This window comes from Psammomys obesus, unplaced genomic scaffold (assembly GCF_907164565.1).
Source record: "Psammomys obesus unplaced genomic scaffold, mPsaObe1.curated_primary_1811, whole genome shotgun sequence".
Lineage (NCBI taxonomy): Eukaryota > Metazoa > Chordata > Mammalia > Rodentia > Muridae > Psammomys > Psammomys obesus.
In genome coordinates, this window is record NW_026596057.1 from 5,467,759 (window position 1) to 5,486,024 (window position 18,266).

Here is an 18,266-nt window from a genome sequence, read left to right on the forward strand (position 1 = left end):
CACCATGATAATGAACTAAACCTCTGAAACTGTAAGCCAGCCCAAATTAAATGTTTTCTTTTAAAAGGGTTGCTTTGGGCATGGTGCTTTTTCATAGCAATGAAACCCATAGACACAGGTTTAGATCCCAGGAATCTTGAGTGCTGGCTCAACAGTCATAGTTACTCGGCAAAGGTCTTTCTGCCGCACAATTAGTTGGGTCAAACTTTCCTATCAAATTTCACACTCATCCTCACCTCCGACTCTCTCTTACCTGAGCTGCATAGATATGCAATGTGACTTCCTCAGATGCATTTTCTGAATGAAGTACCCAGTGTATAATTGACTCAATTTTCGAGAATCTATTGATTGATGACTTTCACCCGCTTGCCTGATTAAATGTGTTAGTTTGCCTCTAAATTCTGTATACCATTTGTCACCATACAAAGCTAAACGAGAAAATAATAGGTGCTGGTGAGGGAGCGGAGAAAATGGAAAGCTCCCAATCCTGGTGGGAATGTAAAATGATTTGACTCCCATGGGAAACAGTTTGGCATTTTCACAAAGAGCTAGACATACAATTGCCATATCATCTGGGAAATGCACATGGAAAAGGGGATTAAAAACAAAAAGAATTTGAACTGATGCTCACCCTAGTATATCTATAAAAATCCCAAAGTGAAAATAACCCAAGTACTTAGGAATCAGAGACTGGGAAGACAATTAAAACATTATGCCCAGCATAATAATCCAGACAGGATGTACCACATCATGAAAATGTTAAGTGGAAAGATGGTGGTGGTGTTAGCATAATATTTGAATGTGATTAAGGACACTGATTTATACATCAACAGTAGTTGTAAATTTGTTATATATTTCCACAAAACTATTTACCTTGATATTTAAAAATATTGGTTTATATGCCTGTGAGCACACCTGCAGAGGCCAGAGGAAGGCACTGGGGGGCCTCCTCTATCACCCTTTGCCTATCTTTGAAGTCAGGTCTCTTAAGAGCCGGCGACCTGGTTTTCTCAGCTAGAGTGGAAGCCGTTAGGAACCAGGATCCTCCTGCCTCTGCTCCCACTACCTTCTAAGCTGGGGTATGAAATGTCTGGCTTGGTACATAGGCACTGGGATTCAAACTCTGGTCCCTATACATCTGCAGCTAGCCCATGTGCGCTTAACCACTGAGCCATCTCTCTAGCCTCCTTGGAAGGTTTCGCACATAAGTGGGATTCTGCTGAGTCACTTACGATGACTCCGGAACCATTGCACTATCTCCTTTAATCCTGACAGCCTCTTGAACTGGACAGAATAGTTACCATTCCATCCATACACTCCACCCAATCCTGCTTGATGCTGATGGGCCTGTTTAGAGAGTCCATCCACACTCTAAATCGAAGAGGCAGCCTGAAAATCCTTTACATTCCTCTTTCAACCTTTGAATGCTGATCCTTTTAGGGATGGAAGGCCCTGAAAAATCTACCGAGGTCATTTGATCTCTACAGGTGTCCTTGCTTCTTAAAGCTTCTGGTTATGACTGGCCACACCTTACCTCTCATTTGGATACTTGAAGATCTAGCTGAACATTGATTAAGGTGTGTGAATTCAATCCACAGAAGCATAGGAAAATATTTAATGCCAGTACAAAGTTTCCTATTTAAGAAGATGAAGATGTACAAAAAAAGAAAATGCTTAAAATAATCAAGGATTTACCTACAGTGGATCTATGACTCCCCAAACAGGGACAAACCCCAAGATATCCAGGAAAACTAGGACTTCAAGACACCCTGGAAATTACTGGTGAAGATGTATGGTATTGCAAATTATCAGAAGTCACTTTTATTTCATTTAGTCCTCACAATGAGTGGAGAAGAGAGTATGGAAAACATTGCCCACGTTTTATAGTTCATTTGAGAAGGTTAAGAGCTTGACTAAGGTCCCCAGACAGAGAGGCCAGCCTGAAAATAGGACTCAGGTGTCTGACTGTGGGCCAGGGCTTGTTCCGTGATGGTACATCTGGCTCTTCTAAGAGACGGCATCTGATGATGCCCAGTAAATGCCACACAGAGGATGGTTGTTACTATTCTTAGTCTCAGGTGGGGGTAGCGGCAGCCAGAGGCATATCTGGGGATGCCATCCTGGATTTGGAGTTCTTTTTTATGCTTGCGCCACTCCAACTGGCATAAACAAGGCATAGCTGAAGATTAAATGTCCTGAACTTTATTAGTCCATTAGATGTCTTGACACCTACTTCTAGAATCTGGCCCTGTTTACAGCCCTCTTCAAGTTCTGCTGGTCAAGTTTCTAAAACGCTCACAGAGCACTGTCTTCTGTCTTACAGTAATTCCTCAGAGAGAAAATACTCTCGTATTTTGGGAAAGAAAAAAAAAAAAGTCTTTTCAATCCAGAGTTCAAGTTTCTAGGGGTAGGGGGTGGGGATTCTCTTTAGCATCCTATCCCGTCTTGGGCGCCCAGCTTGTCCCAGTTTGTCCATGACATTACAGGCTAAAGGTCCCATGTCCTCTCCTTAATCCAGGGTAAACTGGACAGCCCTGATTTTCTGTACAAGGTCCAAGTTCTCCCCATTTGACCTTGCTGGAACAGAAAGCCTGAGAATAGCAAATAGCATGCTGGTATTTAGCAGTGAAACACGTCATTTAAAAATTTTAACCAATGTGTGTGTGTGTGTGTGTGTCACAGCATAGATGCAGAGTCAGAGAACAACTCATGGGAGTCAGTTCTCGCCATGTGGCCCCCGGAACAGCACTCAGGTTGTCAGGCAAGTTTACTGCTGAGCAATTTCATGGGCCTGGAAACAGCATTTTTAGGGCACTCCCTGCCTGGGCATGTTGGTAATGATTAGACTGAGTTTCTTTCTCCTCCTCGGAGGGGATCGGTCACACACCTGCAGTTTGGTCTATGTCCTTCGTGCTGTAGGGCAAGAATGGAGGTGAAAGGCAGAGGACCTTCTGGCCTGGGCTTCTTGGGGTGAGATTCCAAGTCTCCTAGGAGTGGGAGAAAGCAGCTGAGACTGGCTGGAGATGAGAGGAAATAGACAGTGCCACTTATTTTTGTCAGCGTGAAATTGGGACTGTCCTATTGCCCCAGGGAAAACTCTGCATGTTTCCACTGAACATTCTAGAAAAGCCAGGGGAAAAGGGTAGAGAAATTTACCTACAAGGTCAGTCAGAAAGTGAAGTGATGTAATTAAGAGGACCCAGCACAAACCAGTTTGTCCTTCATTTTTCTTGGCAAACTGGGTTTGATGCCCTTGGCTGGCTTTAACCCTGCCAGTCGCTGCGGGCTGGAGGAAGTTGCATTAGCAGAGGTCAAAGAACACATCGCCATGCCAAGTGTGGCTGTTTTCTTAGGAAGAAGAGTTCGCTGTCCATGGTGAGATGTTCTCTGGCCTGTCACCGGGTATTTCCTGCTCCGGTTTCGCCATTTCAGGGTATGACCATTTGACAGTTCCCGAGGGGGTGTGTGGGGGAGCGATCCAGCAGCGGTTCGGCTTCTCCTGTCTCTCAGGGAGTCTGCATTCTGCTCCGGGAGAAGGTGAGCTCACCGCTGTGTGTGCCAGGCTTATGTAAACCGCGGGCTGCGGCGCAGAGGCTGCGCAGAGCTGCGGGGGTGGAGGCACGGCGCACACCGAGCCGCAGCGCTGCAACGCCGCAGGGCTCTGGGGGAGCCTGCAACAGGCCCCACCGAGACAGTGATGGAGCCCGAAGCCCTAATCCCGCAATGCTCAGGCATGGGGATGGGGGGTGGGGGTGCCTTGCTGGCTTCGCTGCAGGAGGAACTGGGCTAGTTCCTTCAGGGCGCGCTGCTGCCCTCTAGGGCTTAGAGCATGACAAGAAATAGGACAAGGCCGGAATAATAAAGCCGTAGTTGAACAGCAGGTACCTGAGAGCCTTGAGGGAAATGCAAAGCTGTGTGTTTGTCTTTTTTTCTGTAAATCCGCACACCTATTGCCTCCTTTTCCTGTAGCCACTTTTTTTTTTTTTTAGAGGAACAAGGTGTAGATGATTTCCTTCGGTCTCCGCAAATCTGATGGCGTTTTCAGTAGGGCAAAGGCTATCCTTACACCTCAGCGTTTACCCAAATCAGTATAGCTGTTCACTTTATTAGATGGCAGAAAAAGCCTCTTAAAAAAATCACAGCCTTGGCTACAGCAATTCGCATGGCCCTGGCTTGCTTGGTATTGGGCAAGTGGCTTGACTTTGCCACTCACTGCCTCATCCGGGAAATTACCTCTTATCTTTTTTTCTGAAACTTTCTTTTAAGAAAATGGAACTGAAGTTGTTATTGCAAATAACTATTGATGTAATATAACCGCTGCCAGTACTAAGTGGAAAGTTTGTGCTAAAACACAATCTTTAACAAGATAAAATCACAACTCAGGTACAAACGTATCATGACTACAGTGACAGAGATTTTTACATAACCTATTAAATAATTAGAAAATGAGTAGGACCCCAAATGAGTTCAAAGAAGAATTATGAAGAACACACACACAACTCTATAGTGGAATAAAATACAATGTTTGAGACTGCGTTTTTATTTTCACAAGATGAAATTAGATCCGTACCAGATAAAATAGGCATTTTATAGACAAAAGCCATCTGTTTTGCCATCAATCTAATTTTATTTTTATTTTTTGAGACCAGGCTTCTCTGAGCCCTGGCTGCCCTGGAATTTACTTTGTAGACCAACCTGGCCTCCATCTCACAGAGATCTGCCTACCTCTGGGATTAAAGGTGAACATATCACTCTGCCCTGTAGTGTGTCCTGGAACTATGCTGGCCTCAAACTCTCCTTCCTGAGTGCAGGGATTAAAGACGTGCTCCAACACTGCCTGGTTGTAAAATTAAGAGGTAAATCATAGCAGTCAGGGTACACAGCCTATGGCAACCAGTCCCAGAAAAGCTCCTTGGCCAGTGCCCACTCTGTCACTGAATAGGCCCTCATGAGCCAGAAGACAAAATGCCTTTGGCCTTGGGGACGGGGAGGTTGTTACAGTGAAAAGCCTGCTGACTGTGTGCACAAGGGGAATCTGTATTTGTGAAATCCAGGACCACCATCCTTACCCCAGGAGTAATGGATAGTGCTACAAGTTGGGCTTTGCAGACTGGCTGCTTAGAGAGATGCTGCCGTCTGCTCGCTTCTCTGTAAGCATTGCAGCCTCCAGAGAGATTACGCTATATGTCTTGGAGGACATTCAAGGGCATGTAGACTCCAGTCAGATGAATCAGTGCAAAGCCAATGGGTCACAAAATAGCAAAGCTTTTTCCTCTGAGCATCCCTGAGCCATGCTTATGCTAATGCATCTAACATATCCAGTCTCCATCATGAAGATCCTAAACCGTACTCACACCAACATATTGTCTCCACCTCCTGAGTGTTTATATTAATGTCGTCAGTCTCTGTCATGGAGTAGCAGAGAATTGTTGTGATTTTGCATACCGCTGTGACAATAATTATGACTATAAGGGATGCTGGGGACTAGAGCAATTAAGACCCTGGGGAAAGTTTTCTCCTAGCTTTAAAAACCAAGCCACAGCCACACTGAGTGTCACTTGCAGACCGATGGGCCTGATGACATTCAAACAATCAGTGAGCCAAATTCTTGCTTTTCTTTCTTGTTTTGAGAAAAGACCAGCTAGTTTCTCAAAGTTACCAGTGGGAGGTCCGGAAGGGAGGAGGAAGAGGAGAAGAAGGGAGAGAAGAAGAAGAAGAAGAAGAAGAAGGAGGAGGAGGAGGAGGAGGAGGAGGAGGAGGAGGAGGAGGAGGAGGAGGGGGGAAGAGGAGGGAGAGAGGAGGGCAAGGAAGAGGAGGTGGACAGGCAGATGGGCTCCTGGCTTGCAACACTGGGTGATGTGATAGAACTGGGGGGAAACTAGGGAGAAGTAAGGGAAAACACAGTAATATAAGTCAGTTTATGATTTATGCGCGGACAGGCAAAGAGAGTTTTTTCCCTTGCTTGGGCCACATAATTAAGCCTAATTAATAGAAACTGATCATGGAGGGAGTGCAGAGCCTATTTTCAGTTATCATCTCCAAAGGCAGCAATCAAAATGCAGATGAACTATCTCTGTCTCACCCCAGGAGAGAAACAGGCTTCTTGCTAATGAAGGGAAAATGACAAATGGATGCTTATCATGCCTTCCCTGTCCTCAGCAGCTTCTTGGGGCAGCAGAAGAGGTATACAGGGCTGAAAGGCATTTCATATTCTGAAACGGTGCCACCCAGTATCAACCGCCTTCTTCCAAGAGAGTCTGATTGCTGCCCTAGTGCTGTGGGGAGAGAGAAGCAAGGGGCCAAGGGCTCTCCTTTCTCCCTCTTTTGGCTCTAACCTGAGCAAAGATGACTTTCCCAGAGTAGGTTTGGATCTTTAACCAAAATAGATGCTTCGGGGCATACAGTTTGGCAGCCCTAGCCATCTATTCTCATCCTGACCTTTAGCCTCAGAAATTAGAGCCTTCTTGTCTAACAAAACAAGAAAGATCTGGGCAGTGTGGGATGGAATCACAAACAGCCCACCAGGAGATCTGAAGTCACCCCAATGAGGACAGCACTGAGCTGTAACCCAGTGGAGAAGATCAACCTGCTGAAGGCAGACGGAGGTGTCCTGAGCTGTGTGCTTGCGTGTTTTATAAACAACAACAACAAAAATGGCTCCCAGCAAATTCTCTGGCAAGCAAATCTTCCCTGGATGAAACTGAAGTGCACCGCTTCCCCAGTAGGGGAGAGAAATTAACCTGCAGCTGCGGCACCTGTGGGGACATCATTCAGCCTCCATCCAGGCTGTCCCGGGAGAGTTTCCCTCACCCCTCCATACCAACACGGCTATATTTAGCTCTTCGGCATATGCACCATCTATATTTAGTGCCTGAAAGTCAGAGTTCAGCATACAAGCCATCAAGCCATCAGTCATCCCTCCATTCCATTCACACGTGTAGAAAAATTCTTCCAAGAGACTTCTTTGCTCTCCGCTGGGGTGCGTGTGGGGTTTGGTGAAGGCGGTGGAAGCCGTTCTAAGAATGAAGGTTGGAATCCATAGGTCAGAGGGGGTTTCCTGCTGTCCCTGGCATGCAGGGCATGCCTGAGAGTACCAGACCCTGAGCCAAGAGCCAGGGCATGGGTGTGGCTCCAGAGGGCAAAGAGAGGGTGGAGGGCAAGTGGAGAAGCTCAGGGGTGGACAGCAGATTCTGTTGTGTTCATTTGGTCCTGTTGCAGTTATAGAAAACTGGTCTTTGCTCATTAAGTCTTCTACTTAGATGTCATCTTTTGGTGAGAGATTTCTGCAAGACCCCTCTAATGAATTAGGAACCCTCCCACTGTAGCATTTTTTCCTATGACTCTCTACATGAGTACCCGGTCAAACTTCAGTTGCAAACAAATGACTTGGGATATAACTAAAATTCAGGGTTCCATTAGTGTTTCTGGGGCAGGCCTCCAGTCCTGCCTTTCTAATGACCTTATAGGAGATTCCCATCCGATAGACCAAGTTCATGGTTCAGCTGCAATCACCTGGCTATGTGATGTCTTCTGTCTCAGGGCATAAGGTGGTGGTTCTCAACCTCGGGGTGACACATGGTTCGTATATCAGATATATTACATATTAGATATTTACACTATGATTCATAACAGTAGCAAAATTACAGTTATGAAGTAGCAACAAAAATGTTTTTGTGGTTGGGGGGTCAGTCGCCACAACCTGAGGAATTATATTAAGTTAGGAAGGCTGAGAATCTCAGGAGGCCAGAAGGGTGCTTTGAGGAAGAATTAATGCCAAGGTTCCTGGGTGGCAAAGAGCCCAGGTTGTGCTTCAGGGTATGAAAGTGTAAGTTCAGTGGTGACAGCAGGTTCCTGGAGAGGCGCTGAGTGATCTTCATTTATAAGTCCCCTCTCTATTGTTATCACAACTGTGGGCCAGCATGGACCAAGGGAAACCATTCTGCACAAGGTGAAAGACTTGGTTCCTACGTTTCAGTTCAAGCCCTGAACTGCTTACATTTTCCCACCTAGAGACCTCTTTCTCCTCAGAAAAAAACACTGCTGCAGAGACTCCCTGCCTGGAGGTGAGGTGGGGAGGCCCACGTTTCCTACACCTCTGGAATAGCTCAAGGAAAAGCTGGCTGAGTCTATGAAAGAGTCAAGATAATAGCACAGCGCCAACAGAGTGAGTCGAAATAAAACTCACCACTCCGCTAAGGAGGAGGTAATGATTGCCATTGATAGAAGCCAGGGGGAAGGTAGCTGTCTTTGACTCTTCAGACCACCAGAGGCCAGGGCCTCTTTTTGGATTGACTATAGTGGGAATATAAAAGAGGAGGGATTTCTGAGAACAGACCAAATGATGAGATTTCTTCACGTTTGCTGTTCCAAATACCAGCTCACTCACAACTTTGTATCATTCCAGTTCTAGGGGATCTGGTGCCTTCTTTTGGCCTCAGATCTTTTGGGCTTCTGGGGTACCTGCGATTATGCATAGATAGACAAACACACACTTCAAATGAAATAAAAATCTTGGGGCTGGCTCAGCCGTTATGTGCAGTTGCTGCTCTTCCAGAGGACCTGGGTTTGATTCTCAGCACCACATGGAGGCTCACAACTATCTATAATTCCAGTTCCACAGGCTCTGACACTCTCTTCTGGTCTCTTTGAGTACCAGGCACACACAGTGGTGTCCAGACATACATACAGATAAAACATTCATGTGCATAAAATAAGTATTTCTCCCATGAACAAATAGTTTTAAAGTTTAAAGTAGAAATATATTCCAGTATTTAACGGATAAATAAAAATTGCACATTGATTATATGTTTTTGTCATATTTTTGTTTTTTCAGTAATACTGACTAAAAATATTCATTCATCTACTTTTATATCCACAGCTTAGCATTTTTATTTGTATGGCTTTAAGAGTTACAGCACAGAATCTTTACATTAAGGACTTTGGAAGAAGATTCCATTCAAAACTGCATTCCTTTAAAAATAAAATCTTTTATAAAAGAAAATGGGACAGAATTATTGTTCCAGAAGAACTGTGATATGTGATACAGCACCCAAGCACCGCTCAGCAGACAGTTTTTTTATTTTTATTTTTTGAGTGTCTATGTCCTGATCATTACATTATGAAGCTTCTCGTGCCTTTTGAATGGCCAAAAATAAAATTACTCTGTTTCTTTTCATTAAACATTAGGAAATGTTGAAGTCTCGAGAGGATTATTTCTAGAAGTGTGGATACTCACGCTTACTTAGTTTTAAAGAAGAATTTTAGGTAAACTGTCAGGCTGCATCATTCACATATAGACAGCAGCTTGGCACAGACCTGAAGAGGACTCTCTGTCCTGTCGCATCAGGGCCGGACATGCAACACGTCCACCGCATTTCCCTTTCACAGGTGGATAGGCAGGTCAGCTTGTGGCCGTGTCCTTTCGCTTTGATGTTTCAGATGTCGCTTCTATCTTCTTAAAAACCATCGCTTAACCGTTGTTCATTTTAAAATATGAACTGTGGCGTTAAGAGGAAGCCTGTACCTGCTATTGATTCAACTAAAAGCCCCCTACAGTACATATCAAACTCTGGATTCTTCTTTGAAGAATTAGAGGTTAGTCAAGGAAGGAGGGATGAACTCGGTAAAGCAGACAGCATTTGCTTGCGTATTAATTGTGCTTTGCTCTACACAAGTGAGTTTCAGATGCGACAGAGATGGCATCAAGTACGTCAGCATGAGATCAAGTCAGGCATGGTCAAACCAGGTGGCCTCTTTCTTGTGGGTTACTTTTTCTTGGGAGTTTGAGCTTTATCCTAAAGGCTGTTGGAACCTGACAAATGAAATGATTGCAGTCAGAGCAGTAGAGGCAGGGAGGGTGGTTCCAGGAGGGATGAGGATTACAGGAGAAACCCAATCCTGGGGAAGGTAGTAGTGAATCCTTGCGGAAGTGCTCCAAGACCCAGGGAGGCTGGGCTGTAAGCAAAAGAAACAATGAAAAAATAATTCACAGACCCTGGTGATATAACTGCTCAACTAAACATAAACGCAGAGAGAATAAACAAAAGCTTCAAAGGCTTTGATATCTAAAAGACTGGATGACGACTGTGATTTGCCAGGACTTTCTTTCTCTCTTTTTTTAGTTTTTTCAAGAGAGGGTCTCTCTTTGTAACTTTGACTGTCCTAGTCCTAGAACTTGCTTTGTAGATCAGGCTGGCCTTGAACTCATAGAGATCCACCTGCCTCTGCCTCCCAGGGAGTAAAGAGGTGCACCACCACCACCCAGCTTGCCAAGACTTTCTTCTGAGGATTTGGGACATGTACCTGATGAAGAACAACCTGCAGAAAACACACACCTGGTTATGGCTCCCGATTAGTTATTGATTTTTATATATTAGTTTATTTTTATATATTATTATATATTAGTTATTGATTAGTTTGTTGAACTTCCATTGGATTGTCCTCCCAGTGACATGGAAGACATGTATGTTTGGGGGAAGAGAAATGACACAACCTACTGAAACCTCTGAGGGTCACCCTGGCTACTGAGTAGTAAACAGATGGCAAATGAACAAGAGTGGAAAAAAGGAGGCCAGCCTATTGTCTTTGAAACACCAGGAAAGATATTATAGTTTTGTGATGGTTGGTTATGTGACATGGGCTAGTTTTGCGCATAGGTCATATAATGTATGACTAAGAGTACATGGAAATGTATACAATGGTGGAAAGCACCATAACTTAGCCTTCTGCATGGAGTCTGCAGCATGCCCATCTGACTGTTACGTAGGTTAGACACTGTTATAAAGGTTCTTTAGTACTTGGGCATGCTTCAAGTATCTGTTTTGCAACTGAAAATATTTATCATTTTGTTCCTCATTTTTCAGCATAACATTTTAAACATGGCTCTGTAATTCTCAATAAAATGGATCCACTGGCCCTCAAGGTCTTGAAAATCATTCTTTTGGAATGTTGATAGAACTTACTATACTGAAGACCCATACTAAATTAAAATACACACTTCACAGTCATAATGTTGAAAAATGTATTCAATAAAGGAAAAATATGTTCAGAACTGAATTCTGTTTTAATGTAATAATACTTGTTAAGGGTTTGCTATGGATTCTAAAGACATTGTGTTGTTCAATGAATACAATCAATATCAGAGAAAATTTAAAATTACGGCTATTCATTATCTTTGGCATCTTTCTCTTGTACGAATTATCTACATTCCATCAATTCTTTTTCTCTTTCTGGCTCATTCAAATGCATGCCCTGCCTCCTGTCTAAAGCTGTTTCAGCCAAGCCTTCAAGGTCTTCTGTTTCCTCAGGTTGAACAATAACTCCCTATATTCTATCATCAACTTCTCACTTTATCCTTCTCACGAAGAATGCTCACCTGCTTTGTATCTTGTGAATGAATTTCTTATCAGCCCTAAGCCACTGTCATCAGCTACCCTGTTTTTTAACTTCTGTTCATGGCCACACTTCTTGAAATAGTAAGCTGCCTCCTTTTATCACCGCAGATTCAGTACTTAAGATTTCTCATCTTATTACCTCTCTGATATTATGCTTATTATGGTTATATCCACATTGCCAAATTCCTTACGATTTCTCATCCCACTACCCCTATGAATTTATGCTTCTTATGGGTATATCCACTTTGACTTGTACATAAGTAGTAAAGAACCTAGAATTTTCTCTGAGATGGGAAGCTATTGAAGGGTTAAAAACAGAAATGATATGATTACTTACATTTTGCTACTTAAATCTGGTTAAGGTTACTCTGAGATATGTGAGTGTGTGCAAACAAGAGACCAGCAAGGATGCTATTCAAGTGGTATTGATAGGACCCTAGCAGCTCAGAACGAGGTGAGGGTGGTGAGAAGTGGTCAGATTTGTGAGATATTTTGAAGATACAGTTGGTAGGACTTGCAAGTAGAGCAGATGTTAAGTGTGAGAGAGGAGAGATGGCAAAATTTGAACAAATGGATGAAAGTAGTATATGCCATTTTTTTTCCATGCCAGGCTATCACATAGGGAAAAAACCCTAAGATTATGTTGTTACTTAAGATATGTTCTACCATTACTAATGGCAAAGGCATTAGAGTTTACTCTGTGTGACATGTGATGAATGAAGGCTTTGGAGCAGAGGAATGACATTATTTGACTTGCATTTCAGGAGAGCAGTCTGAGCGGTAATTGGACTGTGAATGAGGTTGGAAGGAAATAGGTGAGTGAGACAGCTTCATAGTGATGTATGAAAGAGAGAGTGGTGGGTGGGGCTATGGCAGTAGGAGTGAAACTAGCAAGATGTGGCCATGGTCTGGATATTGGAGAGAGAAGCAGGCATCACCTCCTGTGGAGAAAAGGAGATGAGAATCCAGTAATTATTCTAGAGTTTCAACTTGAACAGCTGAGAGAATGGAGCTACCATTGACTGGAATTGAACTGTCCGTAGGACAAGCAAGTTTGAGGCTCATAAATTAAGAATTCATTATTTTTGGTGAGATAAATCTGAAATACCTTTTACAAGTTCAGGTGTAGATAGTCACTGACAGTTACATGTATCAAGATGTTGGCTACATGAGTTACTAGAATTGAGCTCAAATCAGAACGTTATTGGAACAGATGTAGTGTTTAAATCCATGAGAACAGAGGAAAATCACAAAGCCCAAATGCTGGAGACCTAGAGATCAAATCCTGGCCTCTATGGTTCAGTAAAAAACAAAAAAACAAAAAAACAAAACAAAACAAAACAAAAAAAAAAAAAAAAAACAAGCAACAAAAACAAAAACCCCAGCAAACCTTAGGAATCAAACCATGACCCTCAGGGTCAAATGACACTTCTAGATCAAGTGAGATAAGGTATGAGAGTCAGCTTTGTATCACGTATATGTGGAGGTGGAGGGAAAGAGAGGATGAGTGAAAAGAAGGATGGCACTAAAGATGTTGACAAGAGCAACTTTAAGGTGTGACAGGAAGGACAGTCTGAGTGGTGTGAGCTCAAGAGACGATGGAAAGGAGAAGACACTGAAATAGAGGTAAATCCCAATAGTCATTATTATTTGGGGAGCAGAGAAACAGGAGAGGAGCTAGAGGTGGAAATGAAGTTAAGGGATGGATTTTGAACTATGGTAAACAGTACGTTTGTTTGCTCATAGGAAAGAGATGATCCATTGGATGTAACAAGGACGCTGATGAGTATACCAGCCAGTCGACGCTACAACATATAGGTTGGCTTCCGCTAGAAGCACAGAGGCCCTTTCACTGTAGCAGGGGGCTCAGCCTGCTCATTTAGATGGAGCCATGAGTAGCCTGGTAAGTGTCCTGGAAGATACTTTTCTGATGGTTTCTAATTCCAATGGGAAACCAGAAGCTGGGTCAACAGCTGAATATGAGGTAAGGCATGGTGGAAGGCTTGAAGCAGAAAGTGCTGTCAGGAGAGAGGAAGGGTGGATGATCTGAAATAAAATGGACGAACCCTAATCAGGTTCCCAGCAGGTTAGCCTGTGACTATAGTTAACCTGTGTCTGTTTAGTGCTGTAGGGCTACAGGCACAGGAGGGAAAGGCTGCTTCCTCAGATGGCTTCCTCTCTTTATTTCTTTTTACAGCTTACCAAACTCTTGAGGCTCTTGGCTGTTTATTCTGATTCGGTCTTGGGTGAGAGCTGAGGGTCAAAGGGAGAGAGCATTTTCTTCCGAATGTCTTTTCTTCCTGCCAACCAACACTCATTTGGAAGGCTGACCTTTGACTGTACTGGCATGTTAAGCACTGAAATGTGCCCTAACTCAGCCCGGCAGCTACTCTGTGGAGATGACCATTTTTCCGTATACCACAGAGAGCTTCGGGACCCTCACAGTCCTCCCCACAGCAGAACCTGGTGTGAGTAGCACTAGAGGGAGGTAGATTAGGGACTTTCTTTAAAAAAAAAAAAAGTGTCAGTGAAGCATCTGGAGACAAAGCAAAGGTTACATCTGACAAGTAAAACGGGCTTAAAGTAAAGATTGTCCTTTATCCCCTCAAATCCCATAAAGTACTTAAGATAGATCAGTTTATTATCTATAATCTGGTTTTATGGTAACGTCTTTACCTCTCTAAGCAGAAAACAGTCAGAGTAATGGCTTTGCACTATGGCATTAATACTTAGATACATTAGAAATAGCATGTCAGATAGCAAAGGTTCATACATACTAGAAAATTTAATAATACTGATGAATTATTTATATTATTATGTTATGACCAGAGATGAGCTAATTCTTTTATTAGAATGCAATGAAAATATGTTGTAAGTAAAGAACAAAATTCAATGGCGTACTTAATGTTCCTTCATACATGTGGCATCCGTGGCCATGAGCATATCACAGAAGTGATGTGAGGATGGACAGTGATGAGGGGACATACAGTGTCACATGAGATCCCTCAAACAACCCGGCACCTAGCTAAGCCACCTTTCCTTCAAAGAACCTTATTTCTTTTTATTTTTCTAACACAGGCAAGACAGGATCTTGCTACGTAGCCCAAGTTGGCTTTGAACATCGGATCCCCTTATCTCAGTCTCCTGGGTGCAGAAATTATCAAGCGCGTGCCACCATACTTAGCTGGAGCCTTACTTCTTGACGTACGAAATAGATAGAGTAATATCTAGCCCTGACATTGTAGCTGAACGTTTAAATAGAGCCATGTCTAGTGAGCACCTTGAGTGATGTTTGGTACATAGCGTGCATGCAGCCATGCTGACAGCGATCGATAATTTTGATTCTGAAAGCGTAGACATCTTTGCCGCTCTTCATGTTCAGAAGTCCCTTCTTTCTGGGCAGGGCCAGCCTGCCTGTGGCCCCACCCGGTCTCCATTCCAGATCATTCCAGTTTCTTCTCTGTCCCCATTACACCTTGCTCATGCTTCTGCTGCCCCACTTCCCGCTTAATTAATTTTGGAGCTGTTTTTCTGGGTTGTCCGTGTCGTGAACTAGAGTGAAGGTTTTGATACATCTATCGTTCTCATAGAACAAAACAGATGTAGTGAGCACGCCGCAAATGTTTATAGGATTGAGAATTCTTTTCAATTTTCAAGGCGGAAGAAGCAGCCAACATTTGGAAGGCACTCATTTATCTTGTTCTTTCAATTTTATCTATTAGGATGCTGGAGTCATATATGGAAGAGACTCTGTTGTCGGTAGAATTCCCCTAGTTTCTGCAAGTGACACAGCATATATCACAAGCAGCTAAAGTTAACTTCTTCATTATTGTCTCTGCAGATGTCACTGTCATCACGAACACACAGACCGTGTCTACCCTGCTTATAATCTAGGCAGACAAGGAACACATGCAGAAAACAACACCTGATGTTGCAAGACAGATGATATTTAGCAACCCTCACTCAATGTCACAGGGCAAGGTTGGCACACTCAGCCCCAATAAAAAATTCAGAACATTGTCTAGGCATGACAAAAGAGAGCTGGCCGTGCCTAACACACCCTATGCTATTTCCTGCACCGGGTGATCAAAGTAATAGAGCAGGCAAGTACCCTGCAAAGGTATGAAAACACTGAATGCTGCTTCCTCCCCACGGTAGGGCAGTGTGTTATAAACTGTTCATGAAACTCGGAGGACAGGCACCAGTCATGGTGTTCCCAGCATCTTAGTGTGAAAGTGGCTGTGAAAGAGAGGGTCCTCCTGAGGGGATCCCCTCCGCCCTCTTAGCTGCTGCTGGGTTTTTCCTTTGCTACCCATCTGAGGCTCATGTTTCCCATGTCCAAGAAGAGAGCAATGGAAGCTGGAACATATGTGACACACGTGGCATCCCGCTGCAATGGAAAGAAAAATGTGTCCCAGCCCAGGCTTTCGCATGCACTAGCTCTGTGCCTTTTCCGGGTTAGTCCATCTCTTAATGATGGCTGAAAGGATTAGAGGTGACGTAACACACCTACTACATATTCGCTGACTGGCAACAGCATGAAGCACTGGAAGGCCACCCAACATATTTCTTCAGATCACAATAAAAAAATAACTGACCTTAACCAGGATGCTCTTGGTTAAAATGTTCCGGTCACATCTAGTTTTGAGCACTGGCCTCTTAGGATTCTTCTTTGCCTGCATCAAAGTCTCATGAATTGGTAATGCTGACTTCCTCTGGTTCAAGATAAGTCTTCTATCTGCATTTCAAGCCTTAGTTTAGAAGGTCCTTGAAGTAAGTAGACATCATGCAATTTGCAGGAAAATGGATGGAACTAGGAAAGATCATCCTGAGTGAGGTAACCCAGACCCAGAGAGACACACATGGTATCCACTCACTTATAAGTGGCCATTAGCCGTAATGTACAGGATAAACATACTAGTTAACCTAAGGACCCCAAGAAGCCAAGGAGGACCTAAGGGAGGATCCCTGAATCTCACTCAAAAGAGAAAATAAAATAGACATCTGAGGTAGATAGAGGGAAGGAGCTGGGTAAGCAAGGGGCTGGAGAAGACCTGGAGAGAGAGCAGAAATAGGTGGCGACATCTATAGTACAGGGAAAACGCCTGGAAGTCTCTGACCTTAGTGAGATTCCTAACAGTGGGGTATGGAACCTGAAGCTGCCACCTCCTGTGGCCAGGTGGTATTTTCAGTGGAGAGAGGGGGACACTAACCCACCCATAAAACCTTCGACCCAAAATTTGTCTTGTCTACAAGAAATGTAGGGATAAAGATGGAGCAGAGATTGAGAGAATGGCAAACCATTGACTTACCCAACTTAAGACCCTCCTCATGGGAGAGAGCCAGCCCTTGGCACTATTAATGATACTCTGCTATGCTTGTAGACAGGAGACTAGCCTAACTGTCTTCTGAGAGACTTCATCCAGCAGCTGATGGAGACAAATGCAGAAACGCACAACCAAGCAATAAGCCAAGGCAGGTGAGTTTTGAAGAAGAATGAGAGGAAAAATTGAGGGAGCTGGAGGGGTCAAGGATACCACAAAAAGGACCTACAAAGTCAACTAACCTGGGCCCGTGGGGGCTCACAGAGACTGAACCACCAACCAAAGAGCTTGTGTGGACCGGACCTAGACCTCCTACACATATGTAACAGGTGTGCAGCCTGGTCATCATGTGTGTCCTCTAATAATGGGAGTAGGGGCTGTCTCTGACTCTGTTGCTTACCACTGGATCATTTTTCCCAAGATGCACTGCGTGTCTGACCTCAGTGGAAGAGGATGCACTTAGTCCAGCTATGACTTGAGGTGCCATGGTGGGTTGGTACCTCCTAAGGCTCCCTCCTTCATTGAGAAGAAGAGAGAGGAGTGGGGGAGAGGGATATGAGGTGGGACTGGGAGGAGAGGGGGAGGGGGCTGGCATCAGGCTGTAAAGTGATTAAATACAAAATAAAAATAAAGTTCTTGAAATCATCCTTAGAAGCAGAGCGGGGACCAGGGGAGGCTATGTTACCCACTTGTTTCTACTGTGGAGAGAACTGATCAAGGGCGCATGTCCTCCAGACAGTGGGTTAGTGATGTCATCTGCCTTCACTAAGAATAACTTATTAATGTCTAGGTGACTCACACTGTGTGACTCTCCAGGCATTTGCTAGAGGGTAAGGACAGGAAGAGATGAACAAGAAGACACAGAGCGGTGGACGGAGACTGAGATGGAGAGCCCTTTAAATGGAGAAGTGGCTCTCTTAAGCTTCGAGAGAGCAGAAACAAGGTCATCTGTGCTTATCCGAGAGAGAGGAATTGAATGAGAATTAGAAAAGAGCACGGAAAAGTAAAAAGCTCTGTTTAAAAGGGGGTTGGGGAGGTGGGCCTTAACTGAGAAAACATGACCAGTGGAGGGAGGAAAGAGGTGTCATTACTCAGGACTGAAACCTGAGTTGTGGGAACGACTAATTAAAGGAAGTTGAATTTGCCAAGTGTATCTTCAGGTCAGAGCCGTCCCACAAGGAAGATGCTTAGGAAGATCTGATTTAGGGGTAAGAATCTGGATTTCATCAGATTCACACACACACATAAGAAGGATGAGGTTAAATTCCAATTGTTCTTCCTAGATCCCCTAAAATGACCTGTGGATTCTGTCCTGGGTGGCCCCGCTTGGTGCAGGCACAGGTGTTCATCTGAGAGGGTGACAAGCAGGTCACTGTACCTGTCCAGGGGGTCTGAGAGTCAAAGAATCTAGTCTTCACGCCTTCTCTATCACACGACTGTCACCTTTTAAGTCATTAGACGACATGCTGACTTTTCTGATAACAGGAATTATTGTTGGGAGTACAATGTGCACACACACAGAAATGCATGCCCACACACAAACACATGT

At 44.0% G+C, this 18,266-nt stretch overlaps 1 long non-coding RNA gene across 1 annotated transcript in view; it reads left to right on the forward strand.

Annotated features, from left to right (window-relative positions):
- The first annotated feature begins 3,349 nt into the window (after positions 1–3,349).
- Positions 3,350–18,266, forward strand: part of LOC129689487 (uncharacterized) — a 16,255-nt gene continuing 1,338 nt past the window's right edge. Inside the window, exons 1-4 of the long non-coding RNA XR_008722106.1 lie at positions 3,350–3,433; positions 12,158–12,208; positions 13,140–13,296; positions 16,778–16,872. This is a non-coding gene — a long non-coding RNA (uncharacterized LOC129689487). The remainder of the gene's footprint in view (positions 3,434–12,157; positions 12,209–13,139; positions 13,297–16,777; positions 16,873–18,266) is intronic.